At 43.5% G+C, this 11,638-nt stretch overlaps 1 long non-coding RNA gene across 1 annotated transcript; it reads left to right on the top strand.

Moving 5' to 3' along the window:
• The first annotated feature begins 212 nt into the window (after positions 1 to 212).
• Positions 213 to 1,719, top strand: LOC109760998 (uncharacterized). Its single transcript, XR_002232421.4, has 2 exons — positions 213 to 1,186; positions 1,374 to 1,719. It is a non-coding gene; the product is annotated as an uncharacterized lncRNA (long non-coding RNA).
• Positions 1,720 to 11,638: the final 9,919 nt, after the last annotated feature.

Genomic DNA, 11,638 nt, shown 5'->3' with positions numbered 1-11,638 from the left:
AGCCATGCAAACAGTTTGAGTGGCCATCAGGTAGATATGCAGCAGAGGTGTCTAGATGAACACGTGCATGCAGTGATTTCCCAAACTATCTTGGTATATCTGCTTACTGCTTTCAGGCACATTTCCTTTCTTTGTGAAAGAAGAAAAACCAGTCTTTGAATACAAGTATAAATTGTTCACAGAGGATATCGACAATTGGTATGTGACAAAAGTTTAAGTTACTTTTTTCATTATTTAGGAGCTTATAATAGGATAACCTGTTTTATATATAACTTTAATTATTCTGCATGATAATGTATTGTATAAGAAAATTTAAGGGTGCAATGGACCTGCAAAGTAGTTTATAGGTTTTCATTCAATGTATTTTCATGTAAGTATTTCTATGTGGAGACTTGATTTAATTGTAAAAAAACCTGGTATTTAGGACAGTAAAACTGAGCCACTTTCCTGGCCTCTCACGCCTCCATTCTCCTGGGCCGTTCGATCGTGTTTTCTGATCGTCATCTACCGTCGAGTCCTCGTTTGAGTCGAAGCTATAACGTCTTGGGCCGGCTGTCCGTTAAACCGCTACTCCGGTAGAAAAATCGAAGGTTTCTGGTTAACTGGGCCATCTACGCAGCCCATTTAGCCTCGTGCCCTCGGAAAAAGATACCTCAGCCACTCGCCGCAGAAAAAAAGAAGGAGAAATTGCTCGCTCCCCTCCCGACCTCTCCTCTCCATCGCGACCTGGAATCAAAAGGAAATCGACGCATCGCCTCTCCAATCTCCATCGCCATTCGCATCCCCTCCGTTTCATCTTTTTTCTCGCGATCTTTGGGGTGAGACCCTAGACATACTTTTGCGGCGGCGCCGCCCTTGCAATGCGCGTCCGCGCCCCCGCATAGCCATGTCCGGCGAGGAGCCCAATCTCGGCAATTGCATTGCCTGCATCAAGTACCTGAAGTCGCAGGAGCCATCGCAGACCGGGTTGAGGGGCTGAAGAGGGGCCGACCCCCGGTCATCGTGCACCTCTCCCGACCTCTCCCGATCCCTCTCCTTTCGTGAGCCCTAGGTGGCGGAGTTCGTCGCTGTATTAGGGGATCGATGGGAAGTAATCACTCTTCACGGCGGATGATGTGCGCCCCTCGCCGGTGGGGATTATTGGATAGTTTCCTCTCTGTTTCCATCCTTCGCTGCCTCGGTACAGGTACGTTATTATGTACCACAAATCTTTCATGGTTTCGATGATTTTAAGGTCTGGTCTCCCAGTTTTCCCTGGAATTTCTTAGAAAGAATCGGGATGCGTACCACGAATCCGATGTATTGTTGATTATGTTTATTCTTGGGTTCACGAGAATAAGGTTGGGAACATAATCTTTGACTTTCTCATGAAGGAAATTGAAGCGTTAGCTGGTTGATATGGATCCACCATGCGAAGAGCTTCTCCTGATGTGGCGGCCATGTGTGATTATCGATTACACATCATGTTTTGTCGCCCAATATGACTGGTTTCAATCCTTTATTCTTTGTTTTTTCTACAACCCTAGGTTCACAACTCTTGCTCATCTGTTCCTTCCGGCTGGCGTCCTTAGCGCAAACAGGAATCAACAATGATGATATTGTTAGCTCGGCCACCAGGTAGTTGCATTAGTTAAATCAAGTGCTTCACAAAATCCCTGTAAGAAGATGGTGCTTCGCAAAATTCAAGTTTGTCTTTCTGATGCACTTGCAGTGATACTATTTTTTTGTCACCCTATAGTCCTATACTACAGAAGTGCAGCAAAAGCATCCATCTACTCAAGGTGTAATACAAGAAGATCTAAGATGCTTGCACTGCTAATTTATTATGCATATTGTGGTCAAAGTTTGTTTCTCTGAACTCCTTATATTTTTTTTTTCAAATAAACTACCAAGGAAGGTGATGTTATCTTACAGAGCAACTATAAATTGTTTTAGCTGGGACCATATTTCTGTATTGATTACCTTGGTTGACTGCTTCACCAATTTAAGACATTAGGTTGCTTCACTGTGAGCAAGTTGCCTTGCATGTTCTACTTGAGCGATTATTTCACAACCTGCCACAATTTTATAGTGCGTTTGAACATGATTTTTCGCTTAAGAAAATGCCCTTCTTATTGTAAGCATATGTAATGAACCAGAGAAGAGCACCTCAAATCTGAGATAGCACAAATTCAATCCAACTGATTTGATTGTGCATTTTATGATGATTTTTAGCTTAAGAAACTTTTGCTTCTTTTGTAGATCATACATAGTTATTCAACCATAGAATAACTCCTCAAATCTGAGTTAGCATACATTCAATCTGGCTGGCAAACAAATCAGAAGAAAGCAAGAAATGGTCAATGATAAATGATATTGACTTTTTAGAGTCCATCAGGAAACTTTGGAATTGTTCATCTCCAGTTTCTATGAATAAGCCGACATGTTTTATTAAAACCGTTCCTTTCGACCATCCATATTTGAAGTATATTTATAGACTTGATCAGATTACCGCTTTCTTTATAACCTATCTCATGTAACCTGTATTTTTGCTTGTTCATGGCAAATACTATAGGCACTGGTAAACATAACACTTCTTTCCAATTCAGTCATCGAGCACTTGATATACTTCTGGACTCTTGCTACCATTATGAAAACAGACACGTGCAACAACACACCATCTTGGGTAAGTGCCTATGCTAATTTGCTCTTAGTTAGATTTGTGTTTTTCATTTTGTTTAATTATAGCTTGAATCAAACAACGATAGTAGACTAGGTGAATGATTTCCTTCAGATATAGTGGTTTTGTAGATTCAGTATGTTACACACGGTACTAGATAGCACACCGACTATTTTGATACATCAACTGTTGGATGAGAAATCTACGCCATATATATCCGGTTTGAACTGATTGTATTTTATTCCAAAAATTACCAGACATATGTTCCCAAATAATGGCACTGTTTAAAAAAATTGCATTGTTCTTCAAACTAAATATCGTTATGTTCTTTAATATGAAAAGGCATTTGAAAAATGCCTTTCTAACCTCCGACCCATATATTTGTTGAAATCACTACCATCCCATTGGAAAAACTGGATGGCTGCCATTGTGCATCATTAGGTTCCTCACCACAATAAATCAGATAACATCGTTTTTTTCTAGGGGTAAATAAATAACATCTAAAAATAAAGATAAGAAATCAGAGAAGAGATAAGGTTTGAGCTGGGGTCCATGGGACAATGCAAAAAACTAAGTCCCATAACAAGCCCAGTGAATATGATGGAACATTCATACCGCATTCTCACCTTGAAAAGAAACTTGAACTCCATGTTTTAGAAAACATTCTAACACTACAATATAAAATTCAAAATCGACGGGCGCGGCAACGCGCGCCATCGATGATCTAGTATAAAAATATAATTGCCCCGTCATCTCTGCAAATGAAGAAAATCTTCCTCTTTTTTCTATATCCTGCATATGAAATAGTTTCATCACAAAGATTATTATTCCATGTTGGCGAGTATTCTTTGGTAGTTCCATATCCGATATTGTGTATCATTTTTTTGGATAGCTGAAGTCAGTTAAATTGAGCAATGAAGTCGACGGCGGATGCGCGCAATGTGGAGCACGAGGCAAGCGGTGGCATCGCGCGGCGTGGATTTGAGTGATTTTTTAGGGGATCTTGGTGCAAAACCACCACCATTGGCAATCGGCATGCCCTCGATGTTATGAAGGTCTGCACAAAGCTCAGGCGGTACGCGGTCATGGAATTTTGTGACGAGTAGTCCAAGTGACCTAAACACGAACTTAGTGTCTCAACTGTTTCAAATCTAACTCAACCATGAGGTTATGGCAAAAAGAGCATAATGGGGGGGGGGGGGGGGGGGGGGTTGGGTGATCAAATGGAAGAAAGGTTTGCAAAGCTGAAAAAGTGACTGTTAGACATGAGAAAGTCTTACGATCGAAGCACTAGTAGAAAATATGCCTTTAGTCCCGGTTCGCAAAGACCATTAATCCCGGCTGTGCAACCGGGACTAAATATGCGCGACTAAAGACTCCCCTCCTTTAGTCGCGCCTCTTACGAACCGTGACTAAAGGCCTGTCCACGTGGGCGCCAGGAGTCCGTCGGGGTGGAGGACCTTTAGTCCCGGTTCTCGTGGCTAACCGGGACTAAAGGCCTCCTCCGCAGGTTTAGGGTTTTGGCCCCCCTAAACCTGGTTTTTTTTAATTTGTAGTGTTTTATTTCTTTTATATTTTATTTTGTGTTTTATTTTAATTTTGATAAAGTTTCAGTACACATATTCTACGCTACTATATACATGCATATGAAATTTCAAACAAAAAGAATTCAAGAGGAATATATAATATATATTCAATCTCGGGTGACCATATACAACTTCGAACAAGTTTTCATACACAACTAGGATGGATGACCATATACAACTTCGAACAAGTTTCAATCTCGGGTATGCATATAAATTTCTTTGTCCTCGGTATAGTGTTCTCTTTTAGGATTGATGACTTCCCTCATGAAAAATCCTGTTAATTCATCTTGAATTGGTCGGAAGCGAGCTTCTGGACTAAGCCTCCTCCGCAAGTTATCCGTCGCCTTCCGCACGCTATCCGATGCCTTCCGCTCAGAGATGTGTCTCCGGATGTTCTCACAAACATAGTATCCACATAGATTGGTCCCCGGTGGCTGCTTATCCACATTAACTAACCTTCTAAAATCTAGCTCATGTCTGAATTCACCGACAATTTCTTCTGAGAACCGTCTCCAAACCCTACAGGGCAAAGAAAATTAAATGAACAAGGGAGTTATTAGTTACTTGATATTAGGAAATGAACGAAAGAGACCGATCGATATAGAGCTCAAATGATTGAAAATAATTACTTTTGCAGCATTTTTCTCATGCCGGCCCAACGCTTTGGATCCGAATCCATAGAGTCCATTATTAGAACTCTGGAGGTGTGAAGTTCAATATTTAGCAGAATCCAGTGAAACCTGCGGACACGTTACATGCACAGTCATGCATAACTCATCGATTAGACATACCATGCATGGAGTAAACAAAAAAGAATGGGCACAAGAGAGAAACACTCACCCAAAATGGTAAGGAAATAGAATATGACTTTTGAGTTGATGCTTTCTAAGAAACTTGTACAAGTCTTTCTCCACGTCTTCGGGGTGATTTTGTAACACATGTCCATTAACGATATGTGGGTCAATGAACCCAACATCATGGATGTTTCTTATTTTGCATTCCCAAATCTTCAATCTGCATAATAGCGTACGCAACAATATAGTTAGGACAATATATATATATAGTGCAGGCAATGAAGAATGAGATGAGGTAAAAATAGATCACTTACAGAACGTAGCAGATTGAACAGCTGGAACAATTCACTCATATGAACTTGTACAGAGTACCGTTTGGTGTGATGCTCCTCTGTAACATCCGCATAAACATATTCTTTGTCGGCCCATGTTATGAATTGCTTGTACCAACGTAGCAGATTTTGCATTTGTGGTGGTAGACTCTTTTCCCGCGCAGGCTCGACGAGAGGCCCATTCCGCACATATTGTAATGCTATCTCACATACTGGCGCATCCTTAAGGCCTAAGAAGGCACGAAGAGTCAAACCTATCTCGGACGCTTGTTTCATGGCACTCGCTACAGTCAATTCAAGTGCTGCCGCAGCTGCTATGATCTCGGGGTCCTCTTCCGGACCGGCTTTCACTATGAGCGGGGGGATCGATTGTTTATTCTGCATCCCGAGCTGGTCAACTTGTTTCCCGCTTTTTTTACTTTCTTCTTTCTCCTCCTTCAATATTTTTGCTTGCCTACGAAGTTCATGTCCATAGTCGTCAGGCATATTCAGCTCGGCTTGGGACGGTGTCGTCAAAAAATCCTTAGCCCACTTCTTTTGCTTCTCAGTGAATACTTGCTTGGGCTCAGGCTCTTTTATCGCCTTCGTATCCGCCTTCCATTTCTCATAATGAGCAGACGCGGCCAATTTGGTTTCAGCTTCACTAAGTTCCCAAGGCCTTGGGAGGAGAGACTTCAGTGATGGCTCCGGTACCCTTGTGGTCTTAGGTACATAAGGGTCCGGGTTAATAGTCCAGGAGCGAGTTTCCTTGCTGTCCGCCTGCTTCTGCTTCTTCGCCGGAGGTGGATTGGGGGGCGTCGTACCCGCCGGAGGAGGATTGGGGGGCGTCGTACCCGCCGGAGGAGGATTGGGGGGCGGCGGCTGCTTACCCGCCGGAGGTTGTGGATCGGGGGACGGCGTCGAATGGCGTGAAGGAGGTGTAGGTGAACCACCACGACCACCACCACCGCCACCACCACCACCACCACCATCGGAGGGGGGTGGACTTGTTAGCCTTGGCGCCTCGCCTGGAAACACTATGTACTTCTTTTTCCATAGAATGATCTGGCGCTTGACATCTCCAAGTCTTCTCTCCCCTTCGGGTGTAGCTTTGTCAATCTCCAGGTCCTCAAACTCTTGGACTATGTCTTCCACCGTGACACGAGCATAGCCATATGCAATGGGGTTGTTGTGGTGGAGTGCTCCAGGTGTACAGGGTAAAGCACTGCCGGTAGCTACCTTCGTGGAAACGTTCCCCACGGGATAATGCAGATCACATTCTTTCATCTCCTTTACATCATCCACGGGGTAGTGAGGCTCCGGTGCACGAATCTCGATCATCGGTGCATTAGCACCAGGCGGGGCATCCGTGGAAGCCACGCTGCTTCTCCGCTGCTGGCTTCCGCGATCCGCTTCATGATCTTCATGCGGCCCTGCAGCCGATTTTTCTTTTACTAGTTCATGCACGGTCTGCTTCAACTCATGGAGTTCCGATGCAAACTTCGCCAAAAGATCTGCATCCCGGCCTGTCTTTCTCTTACGGCTTCTGTAACAGTACGGGTCATTGTCCTGGGAAAACCCTACTTTCCACGGAATTCTGCTTTTGCCTCGTACACGTCCTCCGTGTTCATCATTCCCGAGGGCTGTTGTCAATGCGTCTTTCTCTCTGTTGAACTTGATCAAGCCCTCTTGAGCTTGGTTCATTGCGTCAATAAGGGCTTGGGTGGGAGCAAACTTTTTCTTCCGGTGAACACACACCCCTGTCTCCGGGTCTAGCGATCCCCCATGCCCGTACCACCAGCTTTTGGCCCTTGGGTCCCATCCCTCTGTACCTAGAGGGATTCCTCGCACCCTCAGGTCCTCCTCCATCTTCTGCCACTTAGGCTCCGAAAGGCGGTATCCTCCTGGCCCCATAATATGATGGAACTTTTTCTTACTTGCATTATCCTTATTTTTTTCGATATTTTCTTGAAATGCTCCGATTTCTTTTGCCTCACAAATTCTGGCCAATCATCTTTCAGTTTCTCATGTTGTCCATTGAAATCCGGAGTCTTGCCCTTGTTGACATAGTCACGGGTTAAATTTTTCTTGAAGTTCCGGAATGCTTCGCCCATCTTCTGAAGAGCGAACTCTTTAACTAGCCTCCTCCTCTCACGTCCACCCGGAACCTCGTTACCGAATTCATCGACTTTGTTGTATTCCGGAGGTAGAATGAAATGTTCCATAAGCTTTCTCCAGCAATCCTTTTTCGTTCTCTTGTCGACAAAACTGAAACCAAGACGTGCCTTCTTTGGCTCCTTCCATTCCTGGACGGTGATCGGGACGTTGTCTCTAACAACGACTCCGCATTGGTTGATAAACTTTGAGGTGTGCTGTAGAGGCTTGCCGGTTTCACTGACAAAATCAATGGCATATGTTTCTCCTGTTTTCATCGCCTTGGATTTGCCACGCTTTGTCGTACTCGATCCGGCCGAGGGCTAAAAAAAGAAAGAGAGTCACGCGCGTTAATACACATGTATTCACATTTCAGTAAGTTTGTATCACGAGAGGCTCAATGTATATATATACCTCGCCGGAGGTGGTTGCTACTTGCAATTCGAGATCGTCGTTTGTTGACGGTTGACCTTCGTCGACAATGTCCGTTCCTTCACCTTCTTGATCATCGACAATGTCTGTTCCACCGTCAAGGTTCAGAAAAGAAGAGACTACATCCTCTTCTTGCTCATATTCTGAGCCCGGCACATAAGGAATCTCGTTGTTTATGATGCCCATTAAATAACGTTCAGCCTCCGGATCCCTAAGCGGCTCGGCTCTATCGTCCGCCATATGTCACTCCTGCATGTAGTAAAAATTAATTAAGTATAAAGGAATTAAAAAATAAGATTAAGGGGACATAGAGGAGGAGCAGCGATGGTTGAATGATTAAGAGCTATTAAAAAATAAAATTGATGTTTTTTTGGTCAAATTTATACAGTTTTTTATTGAGCACTAATTTGCATAGAAGTTTTTGTTTGAGCACTGCCAAGTATTTTGTTTTTCCTTTTCTTTTTCCTTTTCTTTTTCCTTTTCTTTTTCCTTCGCCGCCGCTCAAATTTAATGATTTATACAATTATTCCCAAATAAATTTCCTTTTCTTTTTCCTTTTCTTTTTCCTCTCTGCTCTCTCTTTCCTTTTCTTTTTCCTTTTCTTTTTCCTCTCTGCTCTGTCTTTCCTTTTCTTTTTTCCTTTTCTTTTTCCTCTCTGCTCTTTCTTTCCTTTTCTTTTTCCTTTTCTTTTTACTCTTTGCTCTTTCTTTCCTTTTCTTTTTCCTTTTCTTTTTCCTCTTTGCTCAAGTTTTTGTTTGAGGAGGACGGCAGGCGGCGGCGGGAGGCGGAGGACGGCAGGCAGGCGGCGGCGGGCGGCGGAGGACGGCAGGCGGCGGCGGGAGGCGGAGGACGGCAGGCAGGCGGCGGCGGGAGGCGGAGGACGGCAGGCAGGCGGCGGCGGGCGGCGGAGGACGGCAGGCGGCGGCGGGAGGCGGAGGACGGCAGGCAGGCGGCGGCGGGAGGCGGAGGACGGTAGGCAGGCGGCGGAGGACGGCGTGCAGGGGCAGGGGCAGCGGTGGCGGCGGCGCGCAGGGCAGGGCAGGGGCGGCGGCGGCAGTGCAGGGCAAGGGCGGCGGCGTAGGGCAGGGGAAGTGGGGCCAGAGCTCACTGGGGGCGTCGGCGTCGATCGGCGTCGGGGCAGGGCGTCGGCGTCGATCGGCGTCGGGGCAATAGCCTGGCGGCGTCGGCGTCGATCGGCGTCGGGGCAGGGCGTCGGCGTCGATCGGCGTCGGGGCAGGGCGTCGGCGTCGAGAGGAGAATGGGAGGTGGGGGAAAATTTACTAAGTGTTGTATATATAGACAGAGCATTAGTCCCGGTTGGGGACACCAACCGCGACTAAAGGTACCCTTTAGTCCCGGTTGGGGACACATCTTTAGTCGCGGTTGGTGTCCCCAACCGGGACTAAAGGTTCTTTCGCGCCACTTTCGTTCCCGCGCGGAAAGAGCCTTTAGTCGCGGTTTGTGTCACGAACCGCGACTAAAGGTCCTTTTTCATATACTTTTCATTTTAAAATCTTAAAAATAGAAATAATATATCGAAAAATTCAAAAAAATAAAACTAATTCATTTTAAAATTTTAAAAATACAAATAATATATCAAAAAATTCAGAAAAATAAAACTAATTCATTTTAAAATCTTAAAAATAGAAATAATATTTAAAAAAATTCAGAAAAATAAAACTAATTCATTTTAAAATCTTAAAAATACAAATAATATATCAAAAAAATAAAACTAATTCATTTTAAAATCTTAAAAATACAAATAATATATCAAAAAAATAAAACTAATTCATTTTAAAATCTTAAAAATACAAATAATATATCAAAAAATTCAGAAAAATAAAACTATTTCATTTTAAAATCTGAAAAATAGAAATAATATATCAAAAAAATAAAACTAATTCATTTTAAAATCTTAAAATTGCAAATAATATATCAAAAAATTCAGAAAAATAAAACTAATTCATTTTAAAATCTTAAAAATAGAAATAATATATCAAAAAATTCAAAAAAATAAAACTAATTCATTTGAAAATCTTAAAAATACAAATAATATATCAAAAAATTTAGAAAAATAAAACTAATTCATCATTCAGTTCATCGACCAAATACATATCATCCGGATTCGCCATCGTACGTTTTAATTCACATGATCCATTCAACAAAGTTTGGTACAATAAATTATTACACATCAATTCTTCCCTTGTGTCCCTGCTTGCTTACGATTGTGCCGTATCCATGGAGCATCCTCATCATTTAACTTAATGCTTGGGTCAGTGTTCACTTTGAAGGGCGGAATTTCACCAAACATATTATAATCTTCTGACATGTCTGTCTTGTCCTCCACTCCCACGATGTTTCTTTTCCCTGAAAGAACAATGTGGCGCTTTGGATCATCGCATGATGTATTGATCGTTTTCTTATCTTTCCGTTTCCTCGGTTTGCTACTCATGTCCTTCAAATAAAAAACCTGAGCGACATCTTTGGCAAGGATGAATGGTTCGTCAAGGTAACCAAGATTGTTGAAATCCACCATTGTCATTCCGTATTGCTCGTCCACCTTTACCCCACCTCCTGTTAGCTTGAACCATTTGCACCGGAACAAAGGGACCTTAAAGGAGGGTCCATAGTCAAGTTCCCATATCTCCTCTATGTAACCATAATATGTGACCTTTTGCCCATTCTCGGTTGCTGCATCAAAGCGGACACCACTGTTTTGGTTGGTGCTCTTTTTATCTTGGGCGATGGTGTAAAATGTATTCCCATTTATCTTGTACCCTTGGAAAGTCGTTATAGTCGAAGATGGTGTCTTGGCCAACATGTACAGCTGATCTGCAACATCATTGTCATTCATTAAATGTTTTCGCAACCAACTGCCGAAAGTCTCCATGTGGGCCTTTCTAATCCAGGATTCAGGCTTCCCCGGGTTGTCCGAGCGTAAAATATTGTTGTGTTGCTCAAAGTACGGAGCCACCAAGCTGGAATTTTGCAGAACTGTGTGGTGTGCTTCAGTCATAGAATGACCGTCCATACATATCGTTGATTTCCTTCCGATCGTGCCTTTTCCACTTAGTCTCCACTCGTGCCGCGATTGAGGAATACCAATCGGCTTAAGGTCAGGAACATAGTCAATACAGAACTCAATTACCTCCTCATTTCCATAGCCCTTGACGATGCTTCCTTCTGGCCTAGCACGGTTACGAACATATTTCTTTAATACTCCCATGAACCTCTCAAAGGGGAACATATTGTGTAGAAATACAGGACCGAGAATGGAAATCTCTTCGACTAGGTGGAGCAGGAGGTGCGTCATAATATCGAAGAAGGATGGTGGGAACACCAACTCGAAACTGACAAGGCATTGGACCACATCGTTCTGTAACCGTGGTAGATCTTCTGGATTGATTACCTTCTAAGAGATTGCATTGAGGAATGCACATAGCTTCACAATGGCTACTCGAACATTTTCCGGTAGGAGCCCCCTCAAAACAATCGGAAGCAATTGCGTCATAATCACGTGGCAGTCGTGAGACTTCAGGTTTAGGAACTTTTTGTCCGCCATGTTTATTATTCCCTTTATATTCGACGAGAAGCCAGACGGGACCTTCATACTGCTCACGCATTCAAAAAAAATGACCTTCTCTTCATTGGTAAGAGCGTAGCTGGCACGACCTTGAAACCATTCCGGATGCCGGTCATCTG

The sequence above is a fragment of the Aegilops tauschii genome, chromosome 7, assembly GCF_002575655.3.
Source record: "Aegilops tauschii subsp. strangulata cultivar AL8/78 chromosome 7, Aet v6.0, whole genome shotgun sequence".
NCBI lineage: Eukaryota > Viridiplantae > Streptophyta > Magnoliopsida > Poales > Poaceae > Aegilops > Aegilops tauschii.
The sequence above is the reverse complement of the archived record's forward strand: the minus strand, read 5'-3'. Positions and strand labels throughout refer to the sequence as shown.